This window comes from Rhinoderma darwinii, chromosome 13 (genome assembly GCF_050947455.1).
Source record: "Rhinoderma darwinii isolate aRhiDar2 chromosome 13, aRhiDar2.hap1, whole genome shotgun sequence".
Classification (NCBI taxonomy): Eukaryota; Metazoa; Chordata; class Amphibia; order Anura; family Rhinodermatidae; genus Rhinoderma; species Rhinoderma darwinii.
This window is the reverse complement of record NC_134699.1, coordinates 15,700,800-15,726,241: the sequence shown is the minus strand read 5'-3', so window position 1 is coordinate 15,726,241 and position 25,442 is coordinate 15,700,800. Positions and strand designations below refer to the sequence as shown.

The 25,442-nt window shown below is 41.4% G+C and overlaps 1 protein-coding gene and 1 long non-coding RNA gene across 6 annotated transcripts in view; one reads left to right on the top strand and one right to left on the bottom strand.

The window, feature by feature from the left end:
- The window catches only part of WNT3 (Wnt family member 3), a 203,792-nt gene that overhangs the window by 142,191 nt on the left and 36,159 nt on the right, over window positions 1–25,442 (top strand). The window lies entirely within an intron of this gene.
- Window positions 16,059–18,450, bottom strand: LOC142666690 (uncharacterized). Its single transcript, XR_012851717.1, has 3 exons — window positions 18,341–18,450; window positions 17,019–17,439; window positions 16,059–16,325 (listed from the first exon to the last, which is right to left on the bottom strand). It is a non-coding gene; the product is annotated as an uncharacterized LOC142666690 (long non-coding RNA).

Here is a 25,442-nt window from a genome sequence, read left to right as displayed (position 1 = left end):
CCGAGCGTGCACACTACCGCCCTATTCCTATGGGACTCCCAGGAACAGCAAGGTAAACCCTTTCTTGTGATTGGTGGGAGTCCCAGTGGTCGAAACCCCACCGATCAAATGTTTATTGCTTAACTTGTGGATAGGTGATAAATATTGATTATGGAAAAGCCCCTTTAACCCAGAAATTATGTTGAATGTCTTCAAGGAGTTCTGTGACCATATAAAACCATAGGGCCTTTATATAGGTCACAGAATTCTGAAAAGTTTTAAAGTGAATTTCCACCTTTTAACACCGTGAAATTTGTAGGTCCAATATTCTTTTCTGATTAATTTCTAAATATATTTTTTACAGCGATTGGACTTCCATTTTTATGAAAAGCTTCAAATCTCTTGGATAGCCATAAAATGACAATATCCTGGCTGCCTGGAGCCACCACTAGGGGGAGCTTACTGCATACAGTCTTATCAACAAGCTCAATGTATAAACCGTATACAGAAAGCTCCATCTAGTGGTGACTGCAAGTAGAATTTTATTACTTAATTCTACGTCTACGCAGGGCATTTGGGGCACTATCAGGAAAGACTCATCACTGTAAATATATTCTAAGAAATTACTCAGCACAAAATATTTTAGGGAATTATATATTCGCAGGACAATGTATATATCTCAATCTAAAGCAGGATCTGAGTCTAGCCTTATATCTAGGTGTGTTTTACCTCCATGACCGTGATCTTTGTAGTATTTGGTTGTATGGAGTAGTCTTTATGGGAAAATTGACCATGTATTTGACTTAGATGCCTCGGCTAATTTACATGTGTGTGGCAATTATTAGTAGATTTTTTCAGATCTGCTTTGATCTCCGTGACAGCGAGGTTAAACATATTATCGTAAAATGCCTCCCTGGTCAGGGCATACGGGCGCAAAGAGTTCAATGTATTTCTAGCTTGTAACCCTAAACGGGACTGATTATAAATGATTTTGGCATTCCACAAGGAGAAGATGGTGTTTATAGCTGACATGCAGAGTAGCCCACACTGTTTGTTGTTAAAAAAAGTTACCGAAAACACAAACTTCCTGCCCAAAACAAACTCCAGCCCTCGGGGTAGAGATTCCACATGACAAGGACGCTCAGGCTTTTGGAGAAGGACCCGCTGAAATGTCTTGTGAATTCTCACAATAGATAATAGCGTTTTTATGAAGTCCTATATTTAGCAAGATTAGTGGAAGTAAACAAATTTATTTGATTCAAAGCAGTTTAAGGCCCAGTTCACACAGAGTCTTTCTGACACGTTTTTTGATGCGGGAACCGCGTTGGAAAACACGCCAAAAAACGGCCGGAAATGGGAGGCGGAGGAGTTTTTTCCCACGAGCGGAAAAACCGTCTCGCGGGAAAAAGAAGCGACATGCCCTATATTCGGGCGTTTATGTCTCTGACCTCCCATTGACATCAATGGGGGGCAGAGAAAGCGTATTTCGCTCGATGGCCGTGGGTGAAACACGGCAAACAGCGTGCAGGCAAAGGAAAATCTGCCTCAAAATGCCAAACAGAATTTTCTGCCTGCAAAAAAACTCTGTGTGAACCCAGCCTTACACGATCCTAATAATCTAGTAACACCCCCTAAAAAACTGGTTGTACAAAATGTGGGATAACCTGGGTGCCAATTTAGACATTGCCAGACTAGCAGGACTGAATCTTTGGGGGCTGGAGTGTTAGGACCCTCAGATTTTTCATGGTCTAAACAGGGTAGTCCAGATTAATATCTTAGTTCTTTGGCGCTGATTTTGTTGTGGAAACCGCGTTGGAATCGGTGCCAACAAATGGCCGAAATCACCCACATTGATTTCAATTGGAGACAGGTATTTTTCCAAGCGGCTTTTGGCCACGACGCGGTTCCGAGCATCTTTCACTGCGTTTTTTGTCCTTGCATTCGCTTTAATGGCCGTGTGCGAAAAACGCAGTGAAAAGCCATGCAAAAAAAGGTGCAGGCAGGTCAAAATCTGCCTCAAAATTCCTGAAGGATTCTGAGGCAGATTTCCTTTGGACAGGGCCTTAGAATAAATGTAACAAGACGCCTGATAGTCCAGCTCTCAATACTTGACTGCGACAATGCTGCTTTAATAAAATTACAAATCAATATTCATTCTGTCTTCGTATTCTTGTTCTGTTGGATTTCTTGCGAGGCTTTAGTGGTAAGTTGGCCATATATGTTATCAATCTCCGTTACCAAAATAACAAACAAATTTGCCCTGTAAGAAGATAAGCGGCTGCCAAACAGCTCTGACGCTACTAATCTCCAATAGGAAGAAAAAGTTTGTGTCTGATCCCTGTTTGCCCTGACGTAGCCCTTATTTGAGGATCTGCCCTGCCCTTCTTCTAGCATCTATTTAGCCATGGTGGGTGTTGATATATGGAAGAGGCATAGACACCGCTCTTACTACCCAACTTCTGTCATACTAAATAAGATCTGTGTACAGGAGGGCATTGCTGCCATACCAGCGACAGAAGGTGAACCTACCAAACATCAACGTGACTTTGATAGGCTGTGATGTGTGGATGGAGTTTGCATCTAACCAAGGCCTTAAAGGGTACACCTACCTTGAGTTATTTACTCATTTTGGACTTATCCAAAGATACAACCAGTATTAAAGTCCATTTGAGATGTTTGTCGTCCGACACAGTCCTAGTGTTTTAGCTGAGTTCATATAATATAGTGTTTTTTTTTTTGTTTGTTTTTTCTACATCAGATTACTGTACAGCTCATGGTGTAGAGAAGTCCTTAAATTATTACAAGTACTGAGCCAGCAAGGAATTTTGGAATATTTGATCTCTGAAGCCAGCAGAATTGTGAATGCAGCTCTGCCTGCGATGTAGTTACAAATTGTGCTCCAAGGTCAACATTCAGGTTCACATGCCATTGTTGTACCCTGAGATGGCACTATATGGATTCCAGATTGTTATTTGATGGAGAAACAAAGGTCTAGTATCAGATGTGCCTGATGTTTTACAGCAGGAAGGAAAAGGGGTCAAGTTGGATGGGACAAGCCACCCTTATCTGCCATCAAGTTAAATCTTACTATACAACAAACATGTATTTTTAATACCGGCCCTTGTGGCCTTCAGTTTCCGCTGTCTGCTCGTCTCTCGGCTGCTGGCTACTCTGTACATCACGAGAAAGCAGCTTAATCCTCCCAACCCTTCAGAACGGGGCATTACGAGCTTTAGTTTAAAAGTCCTTAATGGGTTTTTACAAGAATGCTCAGACGCTTCACCTCTCCAAGCTGTCACATTATGTGGAGAGCAGATACCAGAGAGCCGGGAGATTCTGCTGTGCCATAAAGGAGTTTCTTTCTCTCGCTCTATTTTTCAAAATAAGCATTTCCTAGCTTATATCATCAAACCTGGGAACAGGAGAGTGACGGGTAATGATTGGCGAGGCGAGCCAGGGTGGGTTAATAATGCCCCTCTGTAGTAGTCATCTGACACGAGAGGCCTCTTCATTCATTTCTGCTGCTCTCTCATCATTTAAACCGGATTAATCAGAGGCGGCTAACAGCAAAGATCTCGCCTTCGCTTTTTCAATTATTTAACAACTAAAATTTGCCAAGTATTTACATGCTTGTCTTCACCTAAGTTTCTGGAAGGAACTTTCTATTCATCCTATAGACAAATTAAAAATTCTAGAAGTTACAAATTATGTCATGTTGTATTACCTTTCTGAGTGTTTTAATATATGTTAATATATGTTATAGAACGAATGTTGGATTTTTTGATCAGTCCGATCCTGAAATACAGGAGGACACTCAAAATACAACAAGGAGTGAATGTATACAAACTGAATGTATATGTATTCTATGGTGAGATGATGCCCTGAAGAGAAAAAAAAGTAAACCAATGCATCCATATTGGTTTCACAACCCTCCTCTATTAGCCCAGGAGCGTAACTAGGAAAAACTGGGCCCCATTGCAAACTTTTCACTCTGCACCCCCCTCCCTGGGTACCACGTACAGCCCCCTTTGTAGATAGTACCCCCCTGTAGATAGTGCCATACAGTCCCCCCTGTAGACAGTGCCATGCAGCCACCCTTGTAGATTGTGCCCCCCACCTCACCCTTGTACATAATGCCATACTTCCCCTCCTTGTAGATAGTGCCATACAGCAGCCCCATAAATTATACTCCCCTAGACCCTGTTCCCATGACGAAAGGGATCCTTGCGTAGGCCGGCGTAATCCAGTGACGTCATCCCGTCGGTCTGCACAAGGGATCCTCTCCCTGCGCCTGATAGGCTGCATGCCGAACGTGGCCTGTAGCCTGGTGAATGGCAGAGCAGGGAGATACCTCGGCTGCTCTGCCATAGTGTTCAATAGTATCTGCGTCCTAAGGATGCAGATACTATTAAATGTGGTGTCGCTACCGCTGCAGCAGCCTTAGCAGCTGCTCACGGCACCACCGGGCATGGGGTTGTTACGCCACTGCATTAGCCAGAGATCAGCTACAATTATTGGTGTCTCACACTCTGGAGGACCTAACACGTCCATTCATTACATGGACAGCCCATGAATTTCTGTGAGTGCTGTGTATAGTCAAAATATAGATTTTGCTGATACCCTCACTTATTTATATATACAAAGTGAGTTATGGGGAACCACAAGGTGTACACCACCAAATAATGTAATTAATATATTTTGGAAGTAGGGAGAAAGGAAAAGAGTTGTGGTTCCTATTGAAAATTGAAAAAAATAATAAATTTTATTAATATATTTAATTTAAAATATTCCTAAAATGTTTATTTCTCAATGTAGGTCAATTATTCAGCTGTGTAATACTTAGTTTCCCCTGTGGTGGCACTGCAGAGAAATGGAAAACTTGCTGCTTGGTTCCACCACACATTACAGCTGATCGCTAGGATCCTAGCAGTGGGACACTTAATGATCAGCTTATCATCAGGGAGCCTTTTAAAAGAAAAGCATTGTCCAAACTACCGGTTTTAATCTCTCTGCTCTATGTAATGGGGAGGCTGGGGGTTTTCTCCGTTATCTAAGCATGGCCTAAAAGTAGATGTGACAACTCTTTTAACATCTATATACTTGTATTTTGGCCGTGGTAGTTAGCTGCTTGGTGCTACTGGGGTTATTTTGCTCTCTATAATCCACCCATCTGACTGCTTTTTCGGTGGCTGTTATAACGGAGAAAATGACAGTCCGGGTGGCTTTTGTGCAACGTATCCCTTCCTGAATTTTGTAAGATATTAAAATTACGTAAGTGGTCAAAAATATAGACAAAAATCAAAACCTACCACCATCTTGCAGTATTACAAAACAAAATTATGTTCTCTACAGAGAGTCCGGCATAGTGGGTGCAAATACTATCAGAGCTAACCGGAATAAGCTGGATCCGCATAGAGAATACTAGAATCAGAAATCAGAATGTCACCATTGGAAAAGTAGAACCAGGACATGCTGTGCAAATACTGTGGAATCGCTTGATCGGAGGATGGCGTAAAGTTGCCCATACACAATGGAAAGTTGTCTGAATCAGCCGATTTTGGCAGGACTGGTCGATTATCTAATGTGTAGAGGGGTCCCGACTCTCCCTGGATGGTGGCTGTCAAGGGCAAGAAATTTTTGGCATCTCGGATTTCGACATTGCCAATATTTTGTTACTGTGGGAGATAAGCTTCTGTCTAGAAGAGTCCGGCAGCAGCTTATTCTGCTCTCCCCATTGAAAACACATGCCGGCTCGGACAAGTTGGGAGGAATAGCTGTTGGCCAAACTAACGTTCGGCTGTCCGTAAAGTGTATGGGCAGTTTAACTAATACTTATAATGTACAGCTATATTCTCCAGGAAGATTTGAAGGCTGGGTATGAGGAACCTGTAACACCATTGCAAAATGATGACCAAGAACAGAGACCCTACCATTCAATGCCCAGGTGGAAGCCAAGTTTGAACAAGTGCCCAAAAAATTCAGATAACATTTTTTTATAAACAAGGCCTTAAAATAATAGTCCGCACTAAATGGTTGACAAAACCATAGAACCCATTGCATTTCAGCCCCACTGCTCTGTCCATGGTGCTTATCTTATTTGTCTTTTCCCTTATATCACTTATTACACTTTCCATAAAGAAATCCCTTAGGGTAGAAGGAAGAAATAACCATTATACCCCAGACGGTACTAGTCCCCCAACGACCGTATCCGTGGTAGGCTTCAACTTCTTGAGATGTATTGCTTGTCAAAGGAACATTTAGAATATAGGCCACATGCTATATCTAGTTTAATAACTGGAAAGTGTCTGCCCGAAAGATACCTCAGTTGGCCTATGGCATAATTTCCACCCCTGTTAATGTTACAAGGTACAGATAATTATACAAAATAAAGAGATTAAGTGATTTACAGGGTGGGAATGCCTAATGAAGGAGACGTTTGGAAGTGTCACTTCTTATATACGGAGTTGGTGTGAAATGTATTTTGTTTTTTCCTAGAATGAACCATCATCTTCTGATGGAAACGGGAGTAGGTGGGGTGAGAGCTCCTCTTAGTGAGGTCGGGATTTAGAAAATTAAAATGAAAAGGCTTTGATCAATAATACAGGTGGAACTGGTAGTCACATAGGTGTTAATAGAAAATTGGATCTGTCTAACACAATGGGAGTTTATTTTAAATGTTTTTTAAATTAATGCTTTGCATTAGTCTATATATTTTTGAGTAGAACTTGTTTCCTAAAGGGGATGTCTCACCACAGACAACCCCTTTCATATGGGAGCCGCTGCAGCAATCGGTGGGGGGTGGTCCCCTCTATGATGTCCATATGCCATAACCTGTACCATTTATTTCATTCATTTAAAATAAGCAAATTGGATGCATGAACATTTCTCATTGGATTATTTTGATGCTACCTTATTTCTTTATCACTCATTTGGGTTTAATAATTCTGCTTTCTCAACCTCTCTGTGGCCTAGTCAGTATGGCCCCTCTCCATCTACCCTATACATATCAACGTCCCAGAGGAGTCCGAACCGCTCAGGACAGCCCTCTAATAGCCAAAGCGAAGAGCCTCTGCATAGGCATGGTCATCCTTTCATTAAAATGGGCACATATAATACCATATGTGAGGATTCCTGCAGTTTCCCCAGTCACAAGCACTGATGGTGGGGAGTTTCATCTGACAGACCCACGGTAATCCGGTGATCACCAGCAGGTCTGTATTTATAAAAGGTGCGGATGGGACAACCCCCTTTAAAATATGTTCTAACTTTATAGTTTGCGCTCCATGGTAACAGACAAATAAACAAACTCTGTGTTGCTTGATCCTACATTCATACTCCCTTCTATCTGTCCTCTATTTCTTCCTAACAGACATGTGATCGCTTAAGTAGGGTACAAATAGAAGGGAGTTTGACAGCAGGATCAGACTACACAGGGCTATTTTGTAGTCTGTCACCATGGAGATGCACAGGTCTGCATAGCAGCTTTATACAGAAAACAGTAAGGCATTTTTCATATAGACTATTTGCAAAGTTTCTACATTTTATATTTTAGATGGTTGTGAAAAATGACATAGCCTTTATCCTTCTCACAGAGGGAGCAGGAAATACTTTTGTAGACAGGAATAGCTCACTTTTTAATGCTAAAACTAGGCAGTGTCACATATGTTGTGTAAGACTGTATAACCGCGTATCTCTTGTGGTCTATCTTCTATGTCATCAGAAAAACAAGTCCTATAGATTTTTACTGTATTAGAGATATTTCCTTTTATTAATATAACTCCTCTAAGGTCACATGACCAGCGCTGGGGTTATCCGACTACAATGGATTCTGATGTGATTTAGATGTTTTCTCGTATGGGATATTTTTGAGACAGAATGTAGCTGGTCTGCCAGGAAATTTGAGGCTGGGCAAACAACATCACTGTCTAAGTTTGTAATACAAATTGTTGCTGGGATTGAGCTGGAATAACTACACCCCCAGGAGAGCAACAGTGAATGCCCTGGAATAACAATAATAGCATGGGAAATGTGAGATATAGCATGCAGAAAGCGGAAGCATGCACGTGTAAACTCATTGTAGCCGCTCTCCACTATGCTGCAAGGGTTAATACCTGGCCTACACCAGTTGGGACTGAATCCATTATTGGCATTCCATCTCACTATGTTCTGGGTAGTAATAGTTAACTATTAGAGAGAGAAAGAGAGGACAGAAAGGATAGAAAAACGAGCCGAAGCATTCACAGGAGAGGTTGTTGGAGTTTGCAAAGAAAAAATAATAATCTCCCGTACCATTGTACTACGGCGAAATACCTACAACTGAATTATCTGTTACTCACCTGGAACAAAAAGAATGTTAGGCCCTGTTCACACAGAGTTTTTTGCAGGCGGAAAAATCAAAGGAATTTTGAGGCAGATTTTGACCTGCCGGCAGAACATTTGCTGCGTTTTTCGGCAGCAGCCATTGAGCGCCGTGGGCAAAAGAACCGCTTTCTCTGCTTCCCATTGATGTCAATGGGAGGTCAGAGTCGGAATCGCCATAAGAAAGGGCACGTCGCTGCTTTTTCCTGCGAGCGTTTTTTACCGCTCGCTGGGAAAAACCGCCTCTGCCTTGAAATCAATAGGACGCGTTTTTTTGGTGCTGTTTCCAACAATGTTTGCGCGTCAAAAACAGCGCGAAAATACTCTGTGTGAACTAGTCCTTATACATTGTGGATAACAATCATGTCTGTAAGTGACTCCGCTCTTCATAAAGGTAGATATTAATATAGAATACTAGGGGACCTATTTTTTGGTTGATGTAATTATTAACAATGGGGGGAGCCCTCTCCTCTTCGTTTTTGTTTCATTCAAATTGTTAATACGTTTTTGTAACTTTTGTGAGTCCTCCATAGAAGTGATGGTGCTTGAGATCCTACACGTCTTGATCTTCTCTATTGTATCAGTCACTTCCTGACGGTTGGTTTATCTACTGGATCTCCATAAATTCTCCTAATATCAATGGTTAGAGATGACCATATCTACCCAGTTGTACTGTTAGTAATCCCCCAAGATTTACAGGAAGGTGTGGTCTTTCTTTTCACGAACAGTGCCACTCTTGTACATAGGCCATGTTTGGTATTGCAGCTAAGCACTATTCACTGAAATGGGGATGAGTTGCAATACTAGAAATAGCCACTGGACAAGCGTGGCACTCTCCTTTTTTTCTCTTTAATCCTGGGGAAACTTTTTAAGGAGTTATTGGTGAAAGTTGTGTAACAAGTCATAGTAAATATTTAGACCTAAAATGGGGATTTGACCCTTTTTCAATTGAGTGAAAGTGACACCATCTTATCGTCTTTATCAGTGTAATTGAAATGGAAGCGTTTTTTCACAAATATTAGTGGCATCCTGACTGGGTCTCCTCCCTGTACCGGGGACATTAATAATCCACCAGGAATTTTGATGAGGCTCTTGGAATTTTCCGCAGCACATTCCTTTCCCAGAGACCGGAATGAGTAGACCAGCACGTGAGTCTGAACTGACAGGCCTCGTTTCCCCCCCAACAATGAGATCTGCTCTGTAGATCTGAAAGTGTTAATGGGTGAGACCACAGTCTGAGCAGTTTTCCTAAAATCTTCTTTGAGGCGTTGGGATGATTGCTGCAGCCTCTCTTCCTAATATTCTTCTTTACCTTCCCACTAAACAGCTGTGTCCATATTCCTCTCATTCGCTCTCCTCTCACATTCATCCTGCTAGAACTACTGATCAGTTTTATTTCTTTGTTTCTACAACTCCCACCGTTCTCCTCGTACTTCCTGTCGTGGGTCTTTTGACTTCTTTCATATCCTTCCTTTTCTCTCTCATCTTCCTTCCTTACTCTTTCATTACCTCTCTTTATAACTCCACCTATTGCATTTCCATGTCTCATCTTCTTTGTATGTCTGTTTCTCAATTTGCTGTTATCATTTGCCACAACCAGAAAACTCTTCTCTTAGTATCTAGGTCTCATCTTCCTGATCTTCTTTTTATCTTCTTCTTTTTGTCACTAATCGACTGTAACTTTCTTTCTTTTTCTCTTTTTCTTTCTTTCTTTCTTTTTCTTTCTTTTTCTCTTTTTCTTTCTTTTTCTTTCTTTCTTTCTTTTTCTCTTTTTCTTTCTTTTTCTCTTTTTCTTTCTTTCTTTTTCTCTTTTTCTCTTTTTCTTTCTTTTTCTCTTTTTCTTTCTTTCTTTCTTTCTTTCTTTCTTTCTTTCTTTCTCTTTCTCTCTTTCTTTCTTTTTCTCTTTTTCTTTCTTTTTCTCTTTTTCTTTCTTTTTCTCTTTTTCTTTCTTTTTCTCTTTCTCTCTTTCTTTCTTTTTCTCTCTTTCTTTCTTTCTTTTTCTCTTTTTTTCTTTCTTTCTTTCTTTTTCTCTTTTTTTCTTTCTTTTCTTTTTCTCTTTTTTTCTTTCTTTCTTTCTTTTTCTCTTTTTTTCTTTCTTTCTTTCTTTTTCTCTTTCTTTCTTTCTTTCTTTTTCTCTTTTTTTCTTTCTTTTTCTTTTTCTTTCTTTCTTTCTTTTTCTCTCTTTCTTTCTTTCTTTCTTTCTTTCTTTTTCTCTTTCTTTCTTTCTTTTTCTCCCTCTCTTCCTCTCTCCCTCTCTTCCTCTCTATCTCTTCCGCTCTTCCTTTCCCTCTTCCTGCCTCTCTCTCGCTCTATCCCTTCGTATCTCTGACTCTCTTTTTTTTTTCTGTTTCCTTTCTATTGTTCTTTGATTCTTTCGTTCTTTCTCCCTTTACTCCTTCTTCTCACTCCCTCTCTCCTTTTCTTTATCTTGTCCCCTCTCTTATGTCCTTTTTTCCTTTTCTCTTTTTTTTTTTTCCTTTCTCTTCTTATTTTCTTTTTTGCTTTCTCCTTTTCTCTTGTGATCTCTGATACTTTTTCCTGTTCTTCACTGCCTCTCGTCTACATCTTGCTTGCTGTCACTTTGGCACTGTCTAACAATCCCCCCATCATTTCACCGTCTACCCTCAGGGAGCGCTTGGCCTCCCAGATTGATCTTTGAGTCCTGCTTTCCCACACCTGTACTTGTGCTCCTGCCGCAGGACTTTGAAGCACATGTAGATCTGCACATACACATGTAGACACATGTTCATACGCTCTCATGCACCCACATTTATAAACGGTGACATGCAAGCTTATAAATACATATGGTGAAGTATAATAAACATATGCAAGCCACACATCTGAACGGCAGTCTGAACTACAGACATCCCTCGTCTCTGTCTTAATGGAAGTCACGCAAACAAATGCTAAAAAGTAGATGTTTAACCCTTTTATTTAAGTGATATTATTAAACTTGGGGGTCAGGATTAAAGAAAATACCTATACCAAATTCAGAAAACATTTTTGTACCGTTGCCACTTTACCATTTTGGGTACTTAGTTGTCAATGTGTCGGGATTGGGGGATTTCAAGTGTTTTTTTTTTTGCCTGGGTCCTGGGAGTGCTTTTCCGTATTATACTGTTCTTGCCCCCTCAAGGATAATAGAAGAGCGAAGAAACTGTTCACCAATATGATGGTCATGTAGTCTGAGAGCGTTGTAGCATTTCCTAATCTGAAAATTGCATCGATGAACTGGTCGGAAACATTGGGACGTTTTCCTAACTTTCTAGAATGAACCAGTGGTTATTTACTAATATTAATAGGTCACAACTTTTAAAGTACTTTCTTGGACAAAGAGTCTGGTGACTGGAAATATAGGAATGTGTTACCGGTCTTATGACTAACTGAGTAGTACATAGGTGTTTCCCATCATTCCTCAAGCCTGTACATGTGGCTTTGAAATGAAACAATAAATTCAGTCATTTAGAAGACAATTGTTACATATTTACACAGTATAAAAATGTCACGGGGGAAATGAGTTGTAATATAAATGCATTATCTATCATTATCCTAATTACTGTCAAGTAAAGTCAATTGCCAGCAATGGTTTGGAATAAATAATTCAACCTTGTGCCTGGTGTTCTGGGGGATCACTTTCTCGGTAAATGTCTCATGTATTCCACGTTAATACTTTTGTGAAACCAAAGAGATACTTCGTCGTCTTCGAGATGCCCTTGGAAAGAGCCACGTGATGAGCTTTATAGGAAGGTGCAAATGTTTGAAACAACTGTTTGGGCTCTGGTTTGTTAACATTGCCTATATTTTTTTTAAAGGGTAACGAAACTTTTTTAAAACTTTTGACATGTCAGAAGTTTTGATTGGTGGAGGTCCGAGCACTGAGACCCCCACTGATAGCTAAAACGAAGCGACAGAAGCCCTCGGGTGAGCGCTGTGACGATTAGTTTCTGATCGGCTTTCCACGGTGCAAGCAGTGTACGAACTTAAGGATTTTCTATTGAGCCCGTACACTGCTCCGAGGAAAGCCGATCATAAACGAAGCAACACAGCGCTCATTCGAGCGATTCTGCCGCTTCATTTTAGCGATCGGTGGGGATCTCCATGCTTCGACCCTCACTGATCAAAACTTCTGACATGTCACTAACATGTCAAATGTTTTTTTTAAGTTGTTACTCTTTAGGGGGTTGTCTGGTTTAGAATACCCATTTTCATGGGACATGGTCATGGGACCTGAGTTAATGGGACCTCTATCAGTTAGCCTGGGAGGTGAGCAGCTACATAGAGTATTTCACTCCCTGGAGGATCAAGCATGACTGTGTATTACACTGGCTTCAATAGGCACCATTTAATACTTAAAGGACACTCCCAGAAAAATTATATACTGTTATGCATAGTGCAGGGGCTAAGGGGGAGGAGCACGACTCAGATTTAAAAAAACACCAAAGCTATGCCATGCACCGCCCATTCAGGCCCTGGACTAGGTATAACACCGTAAATCCATTTTTCCTGAAGTGTTCCTTTAATTTCCCCTGTGCTGATGCTGTATTTGTTGGTGGGTTCCTCCACATATTGATGGTTGACTTTTTGTGGGACACTCCTAACAGAAATGGATTATTCAAATCGGTCAATACATGTAAAGGGATACCCCCTCCACACCTCTCGCCTGCCTCCATAGACTTAATCTGCACTTAAAGGAGACTTGTATGAGATTAGTAAAACATAGCTGCTTTTCCAGAAACAGAGTCGTCCTTGTCCATGGGCTTTGTCTTGTATTGTAGTATTCAAGAGAATGGGGATGATCTGCAATACCAGACACAGCCCATGGACTAGAGTGGCGCTGTTTCTGGAAAAAAGCGGAAATATTTTCTTAATCTTCCATATCTTGGTTTACAGATCTTTTGGATGACAATTTATAAAATGTCTTTGGCCCGCTCAAGGCTGGATTGCACATGATTCCAGCTGTTTCCAGCACATAATTTTAGATGTTTGATATATCAAAAGGATTATGAGTCGCATGTTTATACCAAATGATTTTTTTGTCCTGTTGCAAACAATTCAGCGGCTGTAGTACCTCCTGTACATGCAACTTTTAAGTAGAAAACGACAATTTTGGGAACATTGTGCTAGTATATGCTCAATTTCTCTTCTCCTTTAAAAAAACGGAGCCCATGTTATGACGGTGATCCAATAGCCTTTGTATAAGCACATTTGTCTTTCCTCCATTATATCCTTTTAGCTGTGCAGTTTTTGTGAAATCAAGCCTTTAAGTCTATGGAGATTATACTCACCGCTATAAAAAAAAAACACCTTAATGACATACCATGTACTAGTACATGACAGCATTTAAGGGAAAGTATGGAGCGGGCTCACGGGCTGAGCACGCTCCATATTTATTGGGTGCTGGCTGTGTTATTTAGCCGACACCTCACTGCAACGGGTGGAATCAAAGATCACTTTCATTACGCCCATTTAGCACCTTAAATGCCGCGGTCAATCGCGACTGCAGTATTTAAATTGTTAGAATCAGGGGGTGCCCCTCAAACACGCCATCACGCCCCCCTCCCCTTGCGACGGGATCAGCCGGTGACTATGGTTCTTATGGCAGCCTCGGGGCCCAATGAAGGCCCCCAGGTCTGCCATTTTTGCACTCCTTTGATGGGCTTCAAGGAGACTGTCAGATTCACGATATACTGCAATGCACTAGTAATTTCAGTATATCATGCAAGCGGTCCAACGATCGCTGGATCGCTGGACTAATAAAAAAAAAAAGTAAAATACAGTTAAATAAAGATTTTTATAGTGTTCCAAAAAAATAAATATTAAAAGTCCAAAATAAAACCCTTTTCCCATTTTTTTCCCTAAAGCAATGTTAAAAAAATAAATAAAAGTTAACATAATTGGTATCGCCGTGTCCGTAAAAGTCAGAACTATCACAATATAGCGTTATTTAACCCGCTCGGTGAACGACATAAAAAAACCAAAATATAAAACATTCAAATTGCTGTTTTTTGGTCACCTTCGCTCTCCAAAAAAATAGGAATACAAAAATGTGATCAAAAAGTCGCATTTACCCCAAAATGGTATCGGTGAAAACTACTTCTCACCCCACAAAATGTAAGCCCTCCAGTCCTCTACATTGATGGAAAAATAAAAAAGTTATGGCTCTCAGAAAATGGGAACATAAAACATTACATTTTTTTAAGCAAATAGTTTTTTTTAAAAGTGGTAAAACATAAAACAAAACATATAAATTTGGTCTCGCCGTAATCGCATCAACCTATAGACTAAGGTGAATATGTCGTTTTTGCCGCCTGATGGACACCGTAAAAAAAAAAAACACCCCCCAAAAATTGTGTAATTGCTGTTTTTTGCCCATTTCACCCCACAATTTTTTTTGTCAGCTTTCCACTACATTACATTATTGCGGTACAATAAATGATGCCATGAACAACGACAACTTGTCCCGCAAAAAACAGGCCCACATACGGCTATGTCGACAAAGAAATAGAAAAGTTATGGCTTTTGGAAGGCGGGGAGGAAAAAACGAAAATGAAAATTCAAATTGGCCTGGTCTTATAAGCAAATTTGTCTTTCCTCCTTTTGTCTCCTTTTTGCTGTGCAGTTTTTGTGAAAGCCTTTAATTCTATGGAGATTATTCTCAGCGCTATAAAAAGATGCAATAAAACGGCTTCAATAGGGAAAATACACATTTACAACATTTCATATAATACAAGAGATTTCTGCTGAGCACAGAGCTCAATCCTGCACTGATCACCCGAAAACACATGAAAGAGCTGAATGTTTCATTGTACTCCGCACGTGTCCGGTTTAGGGAAAGTCCTTAATGGAGACAAGTTTGTAATGTATACATTCCACTCCTCTTAGACCTTATTGGCACGAACGTGTCCGAAGTGCGTCCGCAAAATTGACCGTTTCTCATGCATATGAATATCCGTATAGCGTCTGTGTGGTTTCCGTGTGACACCCGTTTTTCTCGTCTATTTTTCTACTCTGCAAGCACTGGTTGATTTCACTTTTATTTCTCTGCATTTCTTAGCAACTGATCAGTGAAGAACGGACAGCACATGAATGCTGTCCGTGCGCTGTCCGTTTTTTTTTTTTTTTTTTTCATGCACCCATAGACTTTAATATCCGAGTTTGGCCTGCAAAAACACACCAGAATAGGACATTCTGTGAGTTTCTCACAACGGAGACGTTCTCCATGAAAAACACGGATGTGTGATACGCCCTGGTGACCAGCATGGGTCAGTGTGCTGTTCGTTGCATTAAATTCTATGAATTGCAACTCTATCAGTAATGAATCCACAATGGCTACCACCATCAATAAGTACAGTTTCCGCAACGGGCTTACTTTGCCGTTCCTTGGAGCCCCATAGGAATGAAGCGGTAGTGTGCATGCTCGGCCACCGCTCCATTCATTTCTATGGGGCTGTCGAGCGCTATCTTCGGCAACCCCATACAAATGAATGGAGCGGTGGCCGAGAATGCACACTACTGCTCCATTCCTATGGGGCTCCCAGAAATAGCAAAGTTAGACGTTCCCTTGATCGGTGGGGTCCCAGCGGTCGGATCACCAATAATCTGCTATTTATCACCTGTCCTTTATATAGGTGATAAATAATGATTATGGGAAGACCCCTTTATGTTATATGCAATGATTATGTACTCGCACTCATACATCACTGATTTAACGGAGAATCGGCTTGTTTGCACTTGAGGGTTTATTTATCACTACAATTTCTGCTCCCATGAGGCTGATGACTGCTCACTGCCTTGTCTGGTCTCTACCCAGTGCCCCATTAAAAGCGTTGTATCTTCTTCACCTATTAAGCAATTGAGCGTAATTTCGTCAGCATGTTTTTCGCCAGTTCTGGTGATGACCTATAACTTGAGATGGTGGCGTTACTAGTTTGAGCTTTGCAGATGTTTTTCTCCTGAAGAAATGTTCCAAAACGTTGCGTTATTTCGACCTGACAAAGTTCATAAAAATGTGAAATTATGAGAAATTGATGTTTCTTAATAAAATTCAAGATACCATGGGCCACATCTATACAAACTGTTATTTTACCAAAATGGTGCAAGTACCCTATACTGCCATATACTTGCCAAGTATCAGTCACTAAAGCGACCCTCCGTTCTCCGGACAAAATTATAAATGTGATGGTGTATATGACGTAATATTACCCGGTGCCCTCCAATTGTGCCACTCTGCCGTGTATCTTCCGTTTTAGGATCTCCTCTGTGTTGTCTCAGAATGGCCACAGTGCTTCTCAGACTGAGTCTAAGACACTCCCACTGTTCATGGATTGGACACAACTGCAGCACTGGCCAATCCGAGAACAGTGGGAGTGTCTTAGACTCGTAGTCTAAGAAACGCTGCAGCCATTTTGGGACAGCTCAGAGGGGACCCTAAAACAGCAGATCCATGGCAGAGGGGCACAACTGGAGGGCACCAGTTAATATTACTCCATAAACACCAACATATTTATAATGTTCTCCCGGGACCGGAGGGTCACTTTAAGATATAGGAAATTGACTGTTGCAAAATAGGGCAGCAGTCCCATGTAAAACTAGAAGAGGATTGTTCCAGCACACAGCTATATAATGAAGGCTAAGGATATAGGTGGCAGATGGATCATTCGTAAACTCAATATCATTCCTACCTGGTTCTCGTTGTGCTTTGCCATCCCTCGGGTTCAGTTTGCTGCCCTATGTATTAAACAGGACACTTGACTTGTTTTTGCGGCAGTGTTTCGCGGCTTTTTGTTGGCAGAAACACATCTATGTATTGGACAATAATACGTGTTGGTCTTTTTGCCCTCATGGTGAGACCTGTAGTAGTTCTTTGTGGTGGGAGTACTCTCCGAGTAATGTGTCTTTTGAGTTGAATTGTGAAAGGCAGCACCGTGGATGAGGCACGCTTTTTTATCAGGACTTGCTTTCTTCTTTGTAGCCTTGTGACCAGTTTTGTTCTTGGGGTCGTCCTTCTGCTTCTTATGGTCACTGCTTCGTTTCGAGTATTTGTAGAAAGTCGTGTGGACAAGGCAGGCTATGCAGGATGTTGATGGTGTTGGTAGGGTCATTCTGTGGGCAAATCAAAGAAGGAATTACAACTTTACAAATTCATCGGGTACTTGTGGGTATAGCAGAGCTAAGTTTGTTGTTGACGCAGATCTTGGTTGTTTGATGTACGGTATTATCTAAGGTTTTCCAGAGAATTTGTAAGTGACCAACTGCATTATCTATACCATTGTATAATATGGTTCCCATGCACCCCTTGTAATCCTCCGCGCTTTACTTGCCTCCCACTTCGTAGACAATATGATCCCAGTTCTAACAAATTTCAAGGCACCAGAGATCCACATAAAATGTGGCGTTTATTGCTAATACGTCATCATAAAATATTGGAATTGGAAACATGGTGCACAAAACATACTGTGGCCATGCTGTATTTTTCCTGTTTAGTGGGATGTCCCCTATAAAATTGAATACCTTTAAAAGTAGAGGTAGAATGTGTAAAATATAAGTAAACGTATTAATGGGGTGCCAGTTTTAAGTAAACAAAGCTTATTCCAGTTCTGCAACTTTCTAATATACTGATCGTTCCTTTGAAATTTCAAAACCCCTGCTTTCTATCCTTGAATAGAAACCTTCTTGGCATTGGGGCGGTTTTAAGCCTGTCCTGATCATGCCTCTGCTCACACAGATGCACTGGGCTTCCTCGTATAACTATGCAAATGATCAAGACAGGTTTTCCACCTCTGGACGTGAACAGTAATGTTTCCAGTCACCAACAGCAAGCAGACATCTTGAAAACAGAGAGGAATTGATTCACAAAGTATATTAGGGACTTGGGTAACTTCACATAAAACTTTGACTTTTTATTTAAACCCCTCCTTACCTTCCTGATACAGTTCAGTATCCGTATACAATAATAAGATGTCCTGTAAATTCATCTCTACAAGAGAAACCAAAGAAAACTTACGTGATGTTTGTGTAAATCACCGACTACATCTGACTCATTCCTGAAGATGTTACAGGAGTTCCAACACTGAGTATGACACTGGCCACCAGGGATTTAGAGCCCTGACTGACTGATGTCACTATCACAACCGAATGACATCACAACTGTTGGGTTCCTTTTTTTTTTTTTTTCTTCATACCCTTAAAGGGTATTCCAGCCTGTTTCCGTTAAGCCTCATGCACACGGCCATGCTCCATATTTCCCAGCAAAGTTCTACGGCACGGACACCCTTCCGTAGCGATATGGAAAGGTGTCCGCGGCAAATATAACCGGGCGGATCTGTAATTGTGGACCGTATTGCGGTAGCGGTCGGGTGGGTGTATAGGTGAAAAATGCTGGAGGCTGGAATACTCATTCAATAGAAAAAAAATCGCTAACTCCAAACAGACTTGTTTGTAGTCTGTAACCCTGGAGACACATAGGTCTGCACAGGAGCTGTAGACACAAAACATTAAGTTCGCGTCTGTGTTGTCAGAGCTGGAACAAAAAGGGGATTTAGGATTCCAGACCAGCTACTTATGATCCGATATACTCTCTCTAAAAGATTTTGAGGAACATATCCCAATATATATTTGAGAAAATCAAATATGTCAGGATGGTGTCTGGGGTGCGGTCAGATGGATGTGTGTCCCTGTCAGATCAGATACAGTTGTGTCCTGCCCTCTGGGGGAGAAGTCCGTTTAGCGTTTATTCCCAGTCATTCATGGTGGATCAATCTAGGAAGAGTCCAGGACAGAGATGTGTGCGGATTCTGGATTAGGCTTGTAGAAACCAGTTGCCTACACCAGTGACGCCAGCGCTTTCTAAGATGGCTGACAATATGTCCGTACCTACACTACCGTTCAAAAGTTTAGGGTCACTTAGAAATGTCCTTATTTTTGCAAGAAAAGCACAGTTTTTTTTCAATGAAGATAACATTAAATTAATCAGAAATACACTCTATACATTGTTAATGTGCTAAATGACTATTCTAGCTGCAAACGTCTGGTTTTTAATGCAATATCTACATAGGTGTATAGAGGCCCATTTCCAGCAACCATCACTCCAGTGTTCTAATGGTACATTGTGTTTGCTAACTGTGTTAGAAGGCTAATGGATGATTAGAAAACACTTGAAAACCCTTGAGCTATAAAACTGACCTTCCTTTGAGCTAGTTGAGAATCTGGACCATTACATTTGTGGGTTCGATTAAACTCTCAAAATGGCTAGAAAAAGAGAGCTTTCATGTGAAACTCGACAGTCTATTCTTGTTCTTAGAAATGAAGGCTATTCCATGCGAGAAATTGCCAAGAAACTGAAGATTTCCTACAACGGTGTGTACTACTCCCTTCAGAGGACAGCACAAACAGGCTCTAACCAGAGTAGAAAGAGAAGTGGGAGGCCCCGCTGCACATCTGAGCAACAAGACAAGTACATTAGAGTCTCTAGTTTGAGAAATAGATGCCTCACAGGTCCTCAACTGGCAGCTTCATTAAATAGTACCCGCAAAACGCCAGTGTCAACGTCTACAGTGAAGAGGCGACTCCGGGATGCTGGCCTTCAGGGCAGAGTGGCAAAGAAAAAGCCATATCTGAGACTGGCTAATAAAAGGAAAAGATTAATATGGGCAAAAGCACACCGACATTGGACAGAGGAAGATTGGAAAAAAGTGTTATGGACAGACGAATCGAAGTTTGAGGTGTTTGGATCACACAGAAGAACATTTGTGAGACGCAGAACAACTGAAAAGATGCTGGAAGAGTGCCTGACGCCATCTGTCAAGCATGGTGGAGGTAATGTGATGGTCTGGGGATGCTTTGGTGCTGGTAAAGTGGGAGATTTGTACAAGGTAAAAGGGATTTTGAATAAGGAAGGCTATCACTCCATTTTGCAACGCCATGCCATACCCTGTGGACAGCGCTTGAATGGAGCCAATTTCATCCTACAACAGGACAATGACCCAAAGCACACCTCCAAATTATGCAGGAACTATTTAGGGAAGAAGCAGGCAGCTGGTATTCTATCTGTAATGGAGTGGCCAGTGCAGTCACCAGATCTCGACCCCATAGAGCTGTGGTGTGAGCAGCTTGACCGTATGGTACGCAAGAAGTGCCAATCAAGCCAATCCAACTTGTGGGAGGGGCTTCTGGAAGCATGGGGGGAAATTTCTCCCGATTACCTCAGCAAATTAACAGCTAGAATGCCAAAGGTCTGCAATGCTGGAATTTCTGCAAATGGAGCATGCCAAGACCAAAGCAAAGTCTGAAGGAGAAAATTATTATTTCAAATAAAAATCATTATTTCTAACCTTGTCAATGTCCTGACTATATTTTCTAGTCATTTTGCAACTCATTTGATAAATATAAGTGTGAGTTTTCATAGAAAACACAAGATTGTCTGGGTGACCCCAAACTTTTGAGCGGTAGTGTATATATGGAATAGAGCTGCACTTTTTTCATCACTGTTAGGCTGGATTCACACGAGCATGTTCGGTCTGTAAAGGATGAACGTATTTCGGCCGCAAGTCCCGGACCGAACACAGTGCAGGGAGCCGGGCTCCGAGCATCATAGTGTGTTCGGTCCGGGACTTGCGGGGCGAAATACGTTCCGTCCATTACGGACGCAACATGCTTGTGTGAACCCAGCCTAATATTCACCATGCAGGTATAGATGTACCTGTGTAGGATGCCTTCGCGGGTGGTATACTTTGCCTATGACAGTGATTTTCCAAGCGGAATAAGTATGTCCGATTTCGGTTGTGTATCACAAATAGTAGGTTTAAATTAAGAAATCCACTAAGATCAGACAGTTTTAACAAAAAACGATTTTGAATGTTTCCACTGCACCCTGCGCGTTTTGGAACATAACATATGAGCTCACCAGGACCAGATATTTGGGAGCAGCACATATACCGTATCTCTGGCTGTTGATGGACTGGACCTTCCTGTTCTTAATGACCCTTTTTAACCTGTTAGCTTAAATATGAAGATATTTGTTGAGTCAGCTAAAATATTATTTATCTCCGATATGTGTAGGCAGCAAGTAAGTGTATATACACACACACACACACACACACACACACACACACACCATATTTGCCATGTTATATTAACTTTCTAGCTGAATGCAACATATCTAGAAATTTAGCAGCTACATTGTGTAAGGCTGGTTTAGATACATTTTACCATCTGTACTACGGCTGCAATACAGGGACCTCCCATGGTCCTGTACATCTTGGACTGTAATGTTGAATGCAGTGGTGCTTAGTATTGTTTGTTCTCAATTGTTAACAGAGCAGTGGTGGAAGGTTTCTGCTGCAGCAAGCTGCTTCCCATTCAGAAACATAGTAGATAGACCTATTGGTAACACACTGTAGAATAAGAGGGGGTGACCAAATGAATTCATTTAGTGAAATATAGGTTTTGTCTTTTAATATACATTGGATTAAAAATAAGACAATTAAGTGAAGGATTCCATAAATATTGCTTATATATGTTTTTGTTATTTTTATTTAAAGGGCTGGTACAGGATTAAAAAAAATATGGCTGATTTCTTCCAAAGGCAGTGCCACGCCTGTCTACAGGTTGTGTGAGGTATTGCAGCTTGGTCCCATTCACTTTATTGTTGTTGAACTGCAATACCAGACACCGGTGTGGCGCTGCTATTAGAAGCAGCCATTTTTTTCTGGTCCTGTACAACCCCTTTAGTGGACATCATGTAAAATATTTTCATGTACGTTACAGAACAATTAAAAATAGTCATTTACAAAAAAAAAAATCTGTTTATATTGGAGCTTTATATAAACAGATTTGAAGTGCAGCATCTCCTATGTACATAGTGGCAAATATATAAATATAAAACAAATAACCAATACCTATATACAATTCTCTAAAGCAGACAAGTGGCTACAAGCAGTGGTAATACCGCAGCTTTAAATAACTTAAATATTTGTAGATGTGTACACATGAGGTAGAACGCATGGGTCTTGGAGTAGAACTTCTAGGCTAAGACCCGATGCTTGTTATTATTGAGACTTTATCGCAGATATACATGAAGAAACAAGCAAGGAAACAACAATAAGGCAAACTAGATTTCTAGATATTATTTTACCATATATGAAGGATTAGGCCCCATGCACACGACCGTAATGGTTTTTACTGTCCGCAAATATAGTCCGTAGTGCATCCGTATCTACGGATCCGCAAAAAAACAAAACAGGGAGGAATCTTTGGTAATCCTCTGGTGTCTTACGCAATTACGGACGGCTATGGATCCGCTTCTGTAGCCGTGCAGACAAAAATAGGACTTTCTATATTTTGCGGATCATTTCTACGGCACGGGCACACTTCCGTAAAAAAAAACTACGGTCGTGTGCATGGGGCCTTAGGCCGGATTCACACGAGCGTGTTCAGTCCGTGATATACGGTCCGCAGGTCGGCCGCATTTCCCGGACTGAGCACACTGCAGGGAGCCCGGCTCCTAGCATCATCGTTATCTATGGCGCTAGGAGTCCCTGCCTCGCTGCGGGAAAACTGTCCCGTACTGAAAACATGTTTTCAGTACGGGACAGTAGTTCCGCGGAGAGGCAGCGCCTCCTAGCGCCATAGATAACGATGATGCTAGGAGCCGGGCTCCCTGCAGTGTGCTCAGTCCGGGAAATGCGGCCGACCTGTGGACCGTATATCACGGACTGAACACGCTCGTGTGAATCCGACCTTGGTGAAACTTTTGGTCGTCCTTTAGTTGAATTGTTTGTCATGGCCTGTTTGGAGGGCACAGGATTCATTTGTGTTGTAAAATGATTACCCTAAAAAACCAGAAGTCGCAATTTTATGCAGACATCGGCCCCTACGTATCAAAAGGGAGTTCATTTTAGCCAATTTTTGTTTTTCAACTGTGTCCATTTTAGGCTATTGACAAACATTGCAACAAATGTATGATTGCATGTGCCACCTTTGATAAAACTTTCATACCCTACATGACTGCCGTTAACTTTCACACTGGCTGAGGCCCCATGCACACGACCATAGGTTTCATCCGTAATTACGGACCTATTCATTTCTACGGCCGATGGACACCCTTCTCGTATATTTACGGGAAGGTGTCCGGGCCGTAGAAAGCTTCCGCAAAAAATAAGACGTGCCCTGTTTTTGATTTTACAGACCGTGCTCCCATACTTTATAATGGGAGCACGGCCCGCACATGCGGGTGGCTGTCCGCGGTCAGCGGTGCCCGTAATCACGAACCACGATTGCGAGCACGGTCATGTGCATGGGGCCTAAATGTAGAGATTAGACTTTCTCTTTCTCAAGCAAGTAACTATTCATTCACTTTTACAAACTGATGTGCGATAGATTCTGGCACAAATAGTTAATAAATGTATCGCACAGCAGATAAGGCACTATTTTTGGAGTAAAAGGCACGCAAACATTGATAAATGTGGGCCAGTTTGTTATATTTGTGGCATCATTATAAATCCAAACAGGAGATGGATCATGAATTAAACTGCTCTCTGGTACGATAGATGCAGTTTAAAGGTCTGTACGCCATTGCAACCGCATCTAAAATAAGAAATGAAGGAACTTGGCCTATAATATTGATTAAAAACATCCTACCGTTTTGTGTCTACAGCTCCTATGCTGACCTAGGCGTCTCCGTCATTAACAAATTGCAAACAATCCCTGTGTAGTCAAATCCTACAGACATACTCCCTTCCATCTCTCCCCTACTTTTTGCTAACCTACTGATTGTATGTTAGTAGAAAGTAGGGAACGGAAGGAAGTATGACAGCAGGGAGAAGACTTTACACGGGTGAAGTGTGTAACCATCGAGACATCGGTCTGCATAGGGGCTGTAAACACAAAATGGTAGGATATGTTTAATCAACACTATTTGCAAGGTTGGGGTGCAATGGAGTAATAATAAAATTGGTTGCAAAAGTGGGCATCCTTTAAATACAGATATCTAGTAGAGGTCTATAAAGCGTTAAAGGGGTTGTCCCACAAAACACATGTATACCCTACCCACAGGATAAGGGGATACATGTGTGATTGCTAGCGATAAAGAGAAGGGAGGACCAAAAGTCCCCCAAAGTGCTCCATAAGAATAGAGTGCTGGTGCGCATGAACGACCAGCACTCCATTCATTTATATGGGACATGTGGGACCGCTGTCTCCAGCAGCTCCATAGAAATGAATATAGCACTGGTCAGGCATGTGCACTAGTGCTTCCATTCTCATGGAGCACTTCAGGGGACTTTCAGTCTCCCGTTCTCCTTACCGCTAGGGGTCCCAGCAGTCGGACCCCCAGCAATCACACATGTATCCCCCATCCTGTGGATAGGGGAAATGTGTCTTGTGGGACAGCCCTAAACACTAAGGACACGCATTATACAACTCCCTTAATCGGTGATGATCAAACGAATACTCTCTGCAGTTTGATTGTGGGGCGTATAATGGGCACACTTCACATCCACTGCTTTAACCCTTTATCGAAATGAAAGATCTGTCTCTTGCACCTTAAGATTTACATTACAAGTTGCTGGAAATGTAAATTGTATATACTTAAATACTTTGCATCAGTAGTAAGCTCACAAATAGGGAAATGTACTGCAGGCAGATTTCCGTCTTTCTCCTTTACAGTGTCCATACAAACCGATCCAATGTTCTCATGTACAGGAGCGCTGACTACGCGCAAATAAGGCGAGTGCCGGATAAATGTATATCTAATGGAAGCAATAACGGTTCACACAATATCTGGTTTGCTAATGTATATAAAATAACATTGAATGCAACAGGTGCCTCCAGGTTGACATCTGCGCAGCGCAGATTTCCGAATAATTTTTTTTTTCATAATTGTGTCGTCTTATAGACCGCGTGCTAATGTTACACCACAGTTGTAGGAAACTGGAAGACTCGTAAAACAGTATATCGGGAATCTGTCAATGTACTCATCTGATGGTGGTTATTGTTCATGTGGGACATATAGGAAAATATAATATGGTATGACTTGATCTACACCCCCCACAAAACATACTGTCAATGGAGTCCAGGCAGCAGAAAGCGTTTCATCCCTGGAGACCTTC